General features: G+C 40.9%; 1 protein-coding gene and 1 long non-coding RNA gene across 3 annotated transcripts in view; one reads left to right on the top strand and one right to left on the bottom strand.

Moving 5' to 3' along the window:
- The window catches only part of WNT9A (Wnt family member 9A), a 118206-nt gene that overhangs the window by 53157 nt on the left and 51856 nt on the right, over window positions 1–13193 (bottom strand). The window lies entirely within an intron of this gene.
- LOC142159342 (uncharacterized) overlaps window positions 3239–13193 on the top strand; it is a 28048-nt gene continuing 18093 nt past the window's right edge. The window contains exon 1 of the long non-coding RNA XR_012692938.1: window positions 3239–3310. This is a non-coding gene — a long non-coding RNA (uncharacterized LOC142159342). The remainder of the gene's footprint in view (window positions 3311–13193) is intronic.

Raw genomic sequence — 13193 nt, 5'->3', positions numbered from 1 at the left:
ATAAGTGGTGGGAGGGGACTTAATGGCGCAAAAATTGTGTTGTCTTAGCATCAAGCCCCACCCCCGCATGCCCACCTCCCCCGGGATCTCCCTGAAGCCAACGAGGAAAAGTTGGCAAGTATGCTTTTACCAAACATGTAATCTAAAGAATGGATCTATATTTGGTGATTCTGTTTAGGGGACAAGTTATTACAGGGCGCAGAGGTACGGTGCTTTTTCCAACTTTGCGCTATACAGCAAAGGGTTAGTGGCAGAGGGGAAGTCTGATTAACAAGTATAGTATCTGTCCCGTTAAGGTTATCACAGGATGGCAACAGATTAAAGTCATTTAAAAAATGTTTCATTCTTTGAATCATTTTTTTCAATGTTTCATTTTTAAAAATAAATATATGTTTTATTTCTTTTTTTTACTTTTTCTTTTTATTATTACTAGCAGAACCGAAAGCCTAAATCTAGGGTTTTTCGTTCCGTCGCGCACCACCGCGCTAGCTGGCCCACGCATGTGCATATCTACATAGGCTGGCTCGCCGAAGCGCTAAGTTGACTATTACTTCCCGGACCAGTAGCACAGGATGCACGGGGGCTGCAGAGAATTGCTCATCTCCCCATTTGCAATTGTTTTGATGAATAGTGTTAATAATCAAATTATCATCGCGGTTAACAGCATTTAAAAATAAATTAATTCTTAACACCGGTGAAAGTCCCCTTAACAATAGGCCCCTCAGACCCTGGATTCCATAAAATGAGCGTTCTGTAGCGGCTCCGCTGGGACATCCCTGTATTGTAAGTGAGCAGCTCACATGTGCGGATCAGATGTATGGGCCCAGCTGTGTATTATGATGGATGAATGTTATACAGTAGTAACATCCTCTTATACAGGGAGAGTTACACCGTGCCTGGGAAACAGACAATAATTCATTCCTACGTACACAAATATGTTTCTGTTTAACTTGAGCAATATGGAGGTGATGAGACCAATGGAATTCAATATTTACTAAGCTTTGACAGGTCTGAGCGTTTTATATTTGCCCAAGTTATAATACAGCCCCCTCTGCTGTGGAACTAGGACCATCCTCCCTCGGAAGCAGCATAAATAAATTCATTTTAGACTAAATTACAGAGCAGTCACTTATTTTCTTTCCCATTAGTCAAAGCACTGATTGTGCAGGCCGGGCGTAAATCAAACAGTTCTCCAGCTCAAAAAACCATAGTATACTTTGCCTGCACCAAGGTCTGCTGGGACTTGTAGTTCCACCACAGGTTGTGTAGCTATTATTAGTTTTTTTCCTAATTATATAATAAATTAATTTTCAAAACTTTTTTTCATATACAGTAAATACATAAATCAAGATGTTCTTAATATGTACAGTACATACAATACATTTTTATAGTCTCTCTTCCTCGCACACTCATGTTCTAGTGGTACGTATACGTGTCGTTCTTAATACAAAGACAATGCCGTGATCAGTCACCTGTATCACTCAGCACTTGCACCTCTACTGTAGCTGGTGCAAATGATATAGCTACAAACATGTTGTGGCTGGATCACATAGAGACAAATTATTGTAGATATTTATTTCCATTAGGGGAGCAGTGCTCCCCTGTATATCATTGCAAATGTATGGGGTTTTGTTTTATATTGTGTTGCATTGGTGTATTAGAAATGTACTGATGTTTGATGCAGTGTTCATATGTTGGGGGAACTGTGTTTGTGTCAGAAAGGAAGAAAAGAAATCCTCGTTAAGTTAATAAGACCTTTTCATCTCAGTGACCAACAGGTCTTTCTAGCTTGAATGCACAGCAGGGGGCTGTTACCTTTCATCCTGTGTCTTGGAGAGATAGGAAACCTGTCTGAATAATGGGACAGCAAGTTGTTTAGGAAATCACAGATTGGTGTAAATTTTGTTTACAATTGCGTTATCTGCAAGTCTAAAGTATATTATATATCCTGAGGTTAAATATCTGATGCAATATCTCAGATGTAGTGTAAAAAGGTGTTGACCCCTCCAGGCTGATTCATGGAGCAGCCGGGATTATTTAAAGGGGCAGGAGGCTGGATTACCTACAGGGTATGTGTGTGAAACTGTATATAAAGAGCTATGTTTTACCAAGTAGCATCATTCCATCTACACTTCTGGATGTTCACCAGGACCACTAACTGGTGTGGAAAAGTCTCTGTCAGGGCTCTTGAGCAATAAACCATCACTGCTTGAAGATTCTGCCTGAGACTATTACCTGCTGTATCCTGTGACCAACAGACAACAGCTTACACTCTAATCCGCTCCACGGCTGTCCTGTGTTGAACCCAGCGTCTCTGTGTCAATGCTCTGCAAGTGACCCAGCAGTCCTGATCCATAATAAGCGGTCAGGAGGTACCAGCCAGCCCTCAGCAAAGAGGCGCTGCAGCAGTTATACCAGCTACCCAAAAGTTAGTGGTTCTGTGTTCCGCAAAGGAGCCCAGTGGTGGCGGCTGAATTCTCCCACAACTATTGGCATTCGCAGTCGGCGGGTGTCTGGTGGCAAGATGACACCAGTAGAAGTGGTCAGTAACAGTCGGTTACTGACGGTGAGAAGGAAACCAAGATAAACTCTGCAGGAAGAACTTCTCTCCGTTCCTCCTTCCCCCCTACAGACCGGGTGGTGAAGTAAGACCATCCGGTCACACATGTACTTTAGAGAAACCCAGGAATTAAATTGGCTGCATCTGTTTTGGCGCACCCTTACTGTACATTGCCTATGTTCATCCGCCCCTTCCCAGTCCCATTCTGCCCTTCAAGTTGTGTGCAGTAGTAAATGTCATTTTTGTTCAGACATAAAATTGCGCTCATTGGCGTAATGTCCGCTACTGAGCATGTGCAGAGCTATTTCACGCAAGATACAGCAGGAAATTTAGTCTTACGTCCAAAGATGAATTGGACCCATCTAGTTTAATTTAGTCATTGAAATATTGGGGATTATTTGGCACTAGGCTTCCAACTGGAAATGCTAGCTGTTATTCTAAATTATTTGACTCAAATAAACACTTGTACTGACCATCACTTGGTGTTCAGTTGCCACAATCCCATTTGTCTCCAATGCAGAAGCCATAGTGGCTGAGCTATTTACATAGTCCCCAATGCAGTTTAGTCTTCAAAAAAATGGCTGCCGCTTGTATAATTTATAGAGACACTCTGTAAGATTAATTCACCTGAAACTGATGTTCTGGCAAAACTTTATTTACAACCTTCCCCTCAGCATAATGAACAAACCAGGAGTTCTACTTTTTATTCTTCATTACTCAGCTCCATTCTCAGCATCAGGACACAGACAGGTACATTACTGATAGAGACAGATACCTGCACACTGGATGTTATTATCTATCTCTGCTCAATGTATCTGTATATGTGTGTGCATGTGTGTGTGTGTGTGTCCTATGTGTTTGTCTGTTTGCATGTGTCACATGTGTGTGTCTTATCTATGTGTGTCCCATGTATATGTCTGTCTTATATGTGTGTCCTATGCGTGTATGTGTTTTTAGTGTGTGACATGGGAGAGTTAGTGGACAAAGAAACCTAACTTTAAATACTTTTTACATTATTTAGTAATCTGCAAAGTGTCACTTAAGATGTCTTTGTATTTTATTAAATTGTGTTGAAAAGCATCTAAAATTTGGTCTAAGATCTGGCGCTTTGTCAACCCCCCGCCCATTCTATGTCTGCCGCGGTCTGCACTTGAGACTAACGGCAGATGTGCTACATTACGCTGTATCGCGTGAAGGGGTTACACACGTTCCTGCTTGTACTTTTATTTTCAAGTCTTTTATCCAAGGATTAGTGGGTTTATTTTTTTTATGTCTTCCCTGCTGGAATTCTTTGCATGTTACACATAGCGAGCGCGAGGAGATTACAGAACATTAAGAGGGCCTTACGGACCGGACGGCACACACACTTAATTAGCTGCTTGTAATATTTCACTCCTGCCAGGGGAAGATTTGTGCTCCCAAAAATAGATTTGTGCTCCCAAATTAAGGATTGGTTTACATTTGGTATAAGAGCATTAATAAGACGATTGTTTACACTGAAGGTCAGGGTGCAGCACCTGCTCCCGGCTGTAACATCAAGATTTAAAAGCGGAAAAAAAAATATAGGTGCATATACATATATCTTTGCTTCTATGTAAAGACCGGGACAATTGGATTTACAGTTATCCCACATTTTTACAAGTTACAGATGTTTTTATTGAAGCATTCGGCTCACTTGGCTCATGCATTTGCACCAATTAGAGAGATTGCTATCTTTTCCATTGAAACCACTGGGCTATACATGCAATATTTACATTGTGCTACACTGCAGAATGTGTATATATTATTATTATTATTATTATTATATATTATTTACAGAGCTGCTCTTTATGGATCCTTATGTCTGTAAAACAGATATATTTTAAAGGAGAACTAGAAAATGAAATATTCCACCTAAGGAAGCCACCCACATAACAGTGCGTTGGGAGTACCCCTAACTTCCACAGGCAAAGGGATTTTTTTTCTGCCCTGTAGTCAACGTGAATTGGGCACTGACTAGATTCTGATGTAGCTGCTTGAATCTTACCCTGCAGTGCTTCCAGCGACAAACGTACAGTAAGGGACAAGGTCTCCAGGAGAGACCACCACTGGACAAGTTACCTGGGTGGAGACGGGGGTCTTGCTGCCTTTTAGGTAAAGATCCAATTTTCAGGTTATATACCGTGTATAATTAATCCAAACATCTGAACATGCACTGCCACATAGGTTGTTCTACAAAGATTCTCCAAGTTCATACTCCTGACACACGTGGGATTTCTATACAAAATATTGATTACCCATCCTTTGATGTAGCTGGGGAAAATTTGTTGGGTCCTAGGCACGCTAAGATTTCTGGGTGACCCTTTAGTCCAGGGAACTTTTTTACCTTTTACCCCAAAATATATTTAGATACACCTACGTTACCCCCTTGATTTGGAAGGAAGGAAATCATATATATTATTAATTATTGTAATTAAAATTTTTATTGAATCTATTCAAAATTTCGTTGAAAGTTTCAACTTCAAAACTTCAGGTTTCGGAGAAATGATGCTGCTTCATTTTTGATACGAGAGCATCAATATTGGGCCATTTTGATGTCAGAGCAATTTGGATACAGTCTTCAGCGTCCAATCGATTTCTTTGCTTTGTTTTTATGTTCGTTAGAGTGGAAAATCCTTGTTCGCAAAGGTAGGTTGTTGCAAAAGTCAGCAACTTTTAGACTGCCTCCTCATGTGTAATTTTGATGCCTTTGCAGCTGTTGACATCCAAAAATATGACAGATCTGCTTTGTTTTCAAATGCAATACGTGCTTCATTATTACATCGAAGCTCAAGAAGTGCCTCTGCCAACCCTTGAGGCTCTTCTGGTACAACAGCAATTTCACATTTAAAGGGGTCTACAATCCAACTGACAGCATGTGAATCGGCAGCATTACCCCCAGGAATTTCATTTTTACCCCATTTGGGGTAATTTACCCGTTCCCTGACCACTGCTTTAGTCAATCTCTTATGGTGTCTGTAAATTTCCATAGTGCTGAGTGATAGCCCACTAACCAGTTATATGAAAATCATTTTACGATGGATTTAAACCGCGTACTACTCTCAAATAGAGTTGAGTGAATCGTCTGCTGTGAGGTTCACAGTATCGGGCAATTAGGTTTTTCCATTTTCTGTGCATCGATAGTTTAATCTTTTACTCTGTAGTTGGTTCTGGCTTCACCCACTGCAAACTAGTGTACACACGGACACTAAGTGGAGAAAACTAAAACAATAGGTGACTATTATAGTGTGGAACATGCCTAAAAATGCTTGGGAAGTACATACGAGTTTAATAATCATTTATATGGTCCTCTTTAAAAACATGTCCTATAATTTACGATACATATGTTGTATAATACAGGCAATAAATTGAAATATTTATATAGCTAGCCTGCCAAAAAGATAAGGCTATACTTGCAGCGCTGCACTGTAAGATGTGTCAGAACAGCGCGCAGCCTCTGTGCCGCATCGTTCTCCGCCATATATCAGCCTTACAGTAATAACAACATATTCAGTAGAAGGAGATCCCAGCACTTAAAAGATTAAGACTAATACACTGAGCACATCATAAAACAACATCACTGGCTGCACGAGAACTTATCTGCCAGAATATGCTTATAATAGTTTATATAAAACGAAGCCTTTATAGACGTAACTGACAGCTGTTTAGACATTAATTGCGCTTATGATGAGATTGCAGAAAAGACAACATCTGGGATTGGTCTACGAAAATCGCTTAGTAATTATGCTCCCCCCTCCCTACGCCCCATTAGATTCCTAGATTAACTACTTCCTTATCCGATTAGATTGCTATTTAAATGCACTGCACTCGGCCTAATACTTCTAGTCAAGAATCGGCTCAAACAGAAACAATTGCTGGCCCAAAATTTGTTGCGTAGTCATTTAGCATCGGTTATTTATATACATATATCTACATATTACGCAGCATTTTACAGAGAACATTTATTCACTCACATCAGTCCGAGCCCCAGTGAAGCTTACAATCTATTTTCCCTACCACACAAACACACTAGGGTTAATTTCATCAGACACCACTTAACCTACCAGTATGACTTTGGAGTGTGGGAGGAAAACAAAGCACCCAGAGAAATTACAGGGTGAACATACAAACACGGGAAGAACATACAAACGCCACACAACCAGAGCCCTGGTCGGAATCGAACCCATGACCACTGCACTGTGAAACAGCAATACTAACCATTGTGCCACTGTGCCCCCCACTGGTTCAAAGCATGTGCACAAATATGATTATTTCCCCTAGAGAAAAAGTATTGGCATTTTTATAAAGTTAGCTCATGTGACACTCAGATGACCTCAACTGACCGATATAACTAAGCTGGGTATCTCGCCCAGTCTGCTGTGGGAGGAGTCAAGTGAAATAACGATTGGCGGATTTCTCCCGCTCGTTCGACCCACATTAGTCAGCTTGTTTAATGGCATAATGGTTATTCATTAAAGGTTTCCTCCACCCTCGATGGATAACTCTCAGTATATTAGGCCAAACTCCCACTGTCTTCTGATGTGAGCAAGGCCTTGATGATGTGTTTCAAAGCAAAATGCGTCAATATGGCCGATTTGTTATGTATCAGGGGGGATGGGCCGTGATCATGCTAATTGTGTTGTCCAAGGGAAAGGTAGCACATGATTGGAGAGCCAGGCCTCTTACCAGCCAATCACATTCCACCTTTTCTCCCTTTAAAGTCTCCCACGACACCAAATACAGTGATCAGACATTACACAAGGTGCAAGAACTTACAATCATACTACATATCATAAACCAGCTATACAAATTTGACAGGTCCATTTCCGAGGAATCCTGGTGTGGAAAGTTCCCTTTGGACTCGCTACACGGTTACTGACGCAGGTCAAAGGTCGCATTCCGCGCCACCTTGCACAAGTTTGAGTCTTCACATTAATGCTCAAAACATCTCTCGAACCTTCTCAATACAAACAGAGGATCAGACTCCAACTGCGCACATTGGAAATTTCTACTAAAAACGTCCCAGTATTATATGTGAAGGGGAATTGTTCTACAAAAGCAAGGAAAGATAATGCAAATATTATGCTATGCATTCTTTCAGCAAATTAAAAATAAATACCTGAAACTTAAAACACCCCAAATTGTGAAAGGACATAGCGATACATCCCACAATGAAAGGATAGGCTTGTGTGAGAACGGCTACGGAGCAAATTTTTTTACGCAGAGCATCAGTGTGGTTTAAGAACTTGCAAATTGTACCAATTCCAAAACGTTAATTATAATAGCCCACATTTTTATCTATACATTTAAAGTGCTTCTTCTTTAAAGGACAACTGTCCTTAAATTGGAAATAAGATATAAGAAAAGTTATTGCAGCATTTTCCTGATATGACTAATGAAAAAATATTCTAATATATATATATATATATATATATATATATATATATATCACAATTCATCTGCAGCCCCTAACATGATGTGAGCGATCGCCGCTATTCATGCCACCCTCACGTGTAACTTAAAATGCGTTTCCAGAAACTGCCACCCTGCGCTCAGTGAGACAAGGCTGTAGAGATGAATCATACTTAATAAAACCATCATTTAGAACAGTGGTCAGGGAACAGGGGTAAAAATTAAAATTCCTGGGGGGGGGGGGGGGGGGGGGTAATGCTGCCGATTCACATGCTGTCAGTTGGATTGTAGACCCCTTTAAATGTGAAATTGCTGTTGTACCAGAAGAGCCTCAAGGGTTGGCAGAGGCACTTCTTGAGCTTCGATGCAATAATGAAGCACGTATTGCATTTGAAAACAAAGCAGATCTGTCATATTTTTGGATGTCAACAGCTGCAAAGGCATTAAAATTGCACATGAGGAGGCAGTCAAAAAGTTGCCGCTTTTTGCAACAACCTACCTTTGCGAACAAGGATTTTCCACTCTAACGAACATAAACACAAAGCAGAGAAATTGATTGGACGCTGAAGACTGTATCCAAATTGCTCTGACATCAAAATGCCCCAATATTGATGCTCTCGTATCAAAAATGAAGCAACATCATTTCTCCAAAACCTGAAGTTTTGAAGTTGAAACTTTCAAAGAAATTTTAATTCCAATAATTAATAATATATGATTTCCTTCCTTTCAAATCAAGGGGGTAATGTAGGTGTATCTAAATATATTTGAGGGTAAAAGGTAACAAAGTTCCCTGACCCCTGATTTAGAACAATTCATTGAACACTATCCCCATAATAGTATCTTGCTCTTTGATACTTTTTGAAAATAACCTGCTAAGCAAATGTAGTCTTTCATAGGATTAGCTGGTTAGTGGCAGCACGTTAGTTTGTTTACTTCATTTTTAGGGGACAGGGATGAGTATTAGGAGGACGATCTCTGACAGACAGGTGCCTGCAGGGGAGCGGCTTTTAGTGTGTACAGTACAATAGAGGGTCTATGTGTCTATATGTACTGTATCATGCAGTAGTGGTGTAAGCTGTATGCTCAGAGGAGAAGTGTTATAGAGAATTACCATAGACGAGGGATCCCATGTTAAATTACTGATCTGTACAATTCTTACTATAACTACATTTTTACCTTGAATTACCAATAGACTAACTTGACATATGCTAAGTTAGAGTTGTCCAAGGGATGGCATAGATACAGTTTCATGTTCAATTTATTCACTTTTTAATCTTCAACATTTTTTGAGAATTGGTCTCTAATTATTTTTACTGGAATTTATAAGCAGCTGTTAATGTCGGGGTGTTTAAAGAGGGTCATAAAAAATTGGGTATTAGCATCTTAGCTGTACTGTGGCCGGGCACTGACACTTGTACCACTGCTACGTACAGACAAATGGACAGGTAATTGCTAGTTTCCTAGAGTTTTAATGAGCAGGGTGATAATGCGCCTGTATCATACTAATACCAATATTTTTATACGTCCTTTCTGGGATATGTAGTACGAATAGAAGAGGTGGGCGTGACTTGTTGGTGACATTCGCCATAAAGTGGATGGAGCTAAGTGGATGATGATGCTAATCCTCTCATCACAGCCCCTCCACTGCGATTTATGTCTTCACGTCACGTCTCTGTACACCTTGCAGGAAGATTCCTTATGGGAATATTGCCTGATCTCCTGGAGGTCTCACCCGTACCTAGTAGTCTCCCGGACATTCCGGGAGAACAATCTACTTTGACTTGTACATCAATCATCCACAACATTAAAACCACTGACAAGTGAAGTGAATAACACTGATTATCTGGTTACGATGGCCCTGTCAGAGGTGGGATATATTAGGCAGCAAGTGAACAGTCAGTTCTTGAAGTTAATGTGTTGGAAGCAAAACATATGGGCAAACGTAAGGATCTGAGCGACTCTAACAAGGGCCAAATTGTGATGTCTAGACAACTGAGTAAGAGCATTTCCAAAACAGCAGGTCTTGTGGGGTGTTCCTGGTATGCAGTGGCTAGTACCTACCAAAAGTGGTCTAAGGAAGGACAACAGGTGAACCAGTGACAGGGTCATGGGTGCCCAAGGCTCTTTGATGTGTGGAGTGAAGGCGCCCGTCTGGTCTAATCCCACAGAAGAGCTACTGAAGCACAGATTGCTGACAATAATAGCAAGGTGTCGGATCACACAGTGCATCGCAGCTTGCTGTGTATGGGGCTGCGTAGCTGCAGACCGGTCAGTGTGCCAATGTTGACTCCTGTCCACCTCCAAAGCACCTAGAACTGGACCATGGAGCAGTGGAAGAAGGTGGCCTGGTCAGGAATGCTTTGAAGAACATGACAAAGAGTTCAGGGTGTTTATTTTGGCCTTTAAATTCCCCAGATCTCAATCTGATCGATCATCTGTGGGATGTGCTGGAAAAACAAGTCCGAGTCATGGAGACCTCCACCTCGCAGCTTACAGAACTTAAAGGATCTGCTGCTAACGTCTTGGTGCCAGATACCACAGGACACCTTCAGAGGTCTTGTGGAGTCCATGCCTCGATGAGTTAGAGCTGTTTTGGCGGCATTAGGGGGAACTCTACAATATTAAGCAGGTGGTTTTAATGTTGTAGCTGCTCAGTGTATGTGCCTCTACCCACTCTAAGGAAGATCTGCTGAATAAAATAAGTTCCTGGCTAACACAAAGCACCTGACACCCAGCTTATTCTTGAGTCTACAGCTCCTGCATTGAGCACCAGTAATGGATAAGCCCCTGTTTTGGGATCCCCTTATTAAATTATATTTTCTCTTTCAGCTAATGCTTTTGTTCAGGAGAAGCAGCTATGAGCTGTGTGTGTGATTGACAATGTGTGTTTTCACAATCAATAAACCAACCGTGAGCCAGAACGATTCTCACTGAGATTTAAAGGAAGATAAAGGATTACTGAAATGTTTGTCAGTTTTAAAAAAGAATCACTGTATTTACCTACTACGTAAACAGCGCCATGTCCTCACTACACTTACGTCTTAAAAGAGCCTGTTCCCTCTAGAAATATTTTTTCATACTGTGTCATTTACTTCTCTTTAATTCAGCTTTAAAGTGAATGTGTTCTCAGACGGTGCTACAACGTAACGATCTAATCTCCTGTCTGTCTGTTCCGGTCTTTGAGTTTTGTTGACACAGTGGAAGCAGTTGAGAGCGTAATGTAAGATTAGCGCCGGGCCGGGGGTATGTTGTCATTCTAGAATCATATTCTGAAGTTCAGTAGTTGCGTCAAACTTTATTTTTTTGTTTTGAAAGCCAAGCATTTCGGGGGAATGATTCAGAAGGCACACAGGGTTATTGGAGGTCAAGTCTATCCGAGAAATGCAAAAGAGACCGGCCCCGAATACTGACGTAGAGTTGCTGGATTGCTATAGATTATTTTCAATTTGTTGGAATTAATTCCTCTTTCTTCTCCTAAACCTCATACATCATCATCATTTATTTATATAGCGCCAACATATTCCGTAGTGCTTTACAAATGGGGACAAACACAGTAACCTAATAAACAAACTGGGTAAAACAGACAAAGAGGTGAGAAGGCAAAGAGACAAAGAGGTGTAGTAACGGATTCACCTCTGGTGAGTTGCAGGTGCCTGCAATAAAAAAAAAAAAAAATCATTAAACAAGCTTGAATAGAGAAAATGACTTATTCTCCTGTTGGTGTCACTGTGTGTACTGCAAAGTGAATGGAGAAAAGAAAGAAAGCCAAAGAACGGTCTGAGGAGGTCAGACAGGAGATTGGAACCAAGCATGGACAATTTCAAGGCTACAAATCAATCTCCATGGATCTTGATGTTTCCATTTCCACTTTATGTAATGTTATCAGGGAGTTTAAGGCCCATGGCCAACCTCCCTGGAAAGAGAAAACTTGACCGAAGATTGCAGCGCAGGATTGTTTGGTGGAGAAAGAACCTCAATCAACTGCTGGACAGATTCAAGCTGACCTTCAGACACAAGGCTAGACAGATTCTACTCATCTATCGCCAACTCAAGGAAAGGGGGTTATATAGTAAGAGGCCAAGGAGGGAACCACTGCAGAGTGAGACATAAGAAAAGCACATCATTCCTATGTCTACATCAACCAGAATGAAAAGACAACCTTCCTCTACAAATATGGATGTTTTGGGGTTGCTGTCTTGAACATCTGCATGGCATTGTTAAATCTGTAGATTACCAGGCCATTGTGGAGTGCAATGTTGAACCCAATATCAGAAATCCGAGTCTGCGTTGAAGGTCACTGGTCTTCCATCAGGACAATGACCCCAAACACACATCAAAATGGACCCAGGAATGTTCCAAGACAAGACGCTGGACCGTTCTGAAGTGGCCAGTAATGAGAATCCCATAGACACTTGTAGACGGATGTAGGAAACGACACCACTTACTCTGGGAGCATTGGAGCTGTTTGCACAAGAAGAGTAGACGAGAGGGCGAGCGAAGAGGTGCAGAAGCCCATCCATGGCTACCAGAAGCTGCTGATTGCAGTTATTTTGACCAAAGGCTGTGCTACCAAATATTAAGTCTAGGATGTCAATAATTTTGACAATGCCATTTATTTTCATTTTCTGATTTAAAAATATATATAGTATTAAATTCAGAATAAAAAAACAAAGGTTATGAATATTAACAGAAAAATAGTTGTGGAGACCAAATACTGTTGTTAATTTAAACTCGTGATTTTGTGATTTAATTCAAAAAAGGTGCAAAGGTGCCAATATTTTTAGCCACAACTGTAGGTGTTGGAGCACAATACGAGGAACCAAAGGTCCCAGCATGACCTCCCATGAACTGGATGTCAGGGCAAGCTGAGCGTTGTAATTCCAGAGCCATTGGCGAACCACTGCTTGTCTATATTTAGCTGTTGTGTAACTACAAGTCCCAGCATGCTGACAACTTTGTCCACATAGATATATATCAATGACCCAAAACGGACAGTATGAAAAAAAAGAAGGAAATGAGAATTTTAAAGATCCCATCATTTATACGAGCAAAATTGGGACAAAATAACCCTCCCCCCCCCCATATTTAGGCTCATTTTCATGGAAGTAGTTCTTTTAAGCAAAACCATCCAGCCAGATCGGCATAGGTGAGAGGAATGAGTCTGAAAGTGGGTACCCATGTCTTGATAATGTGAAGTTATCAA

This window comes from Mixophyes fleayi, chromosome 5 (genome assembly GCF_038048845.1).
Source record: "Mixophyes fleayi isolate aMixFle1 chromosome 5, aMixFle1.hap1, whole genome shotgun sequence".
NCBI classification, from domain to species: Eukaryota; Metazoa; Chordata; class Amphibia; order Anura; family Limnodynastidae; genus Mixophyes; species Mixophyes fleayi.
The sequence above is the reverse complement of the archived record's forward strand: the minus strand, read 5'-3'. Positions and strand labels throughout refer to the sequence as shown.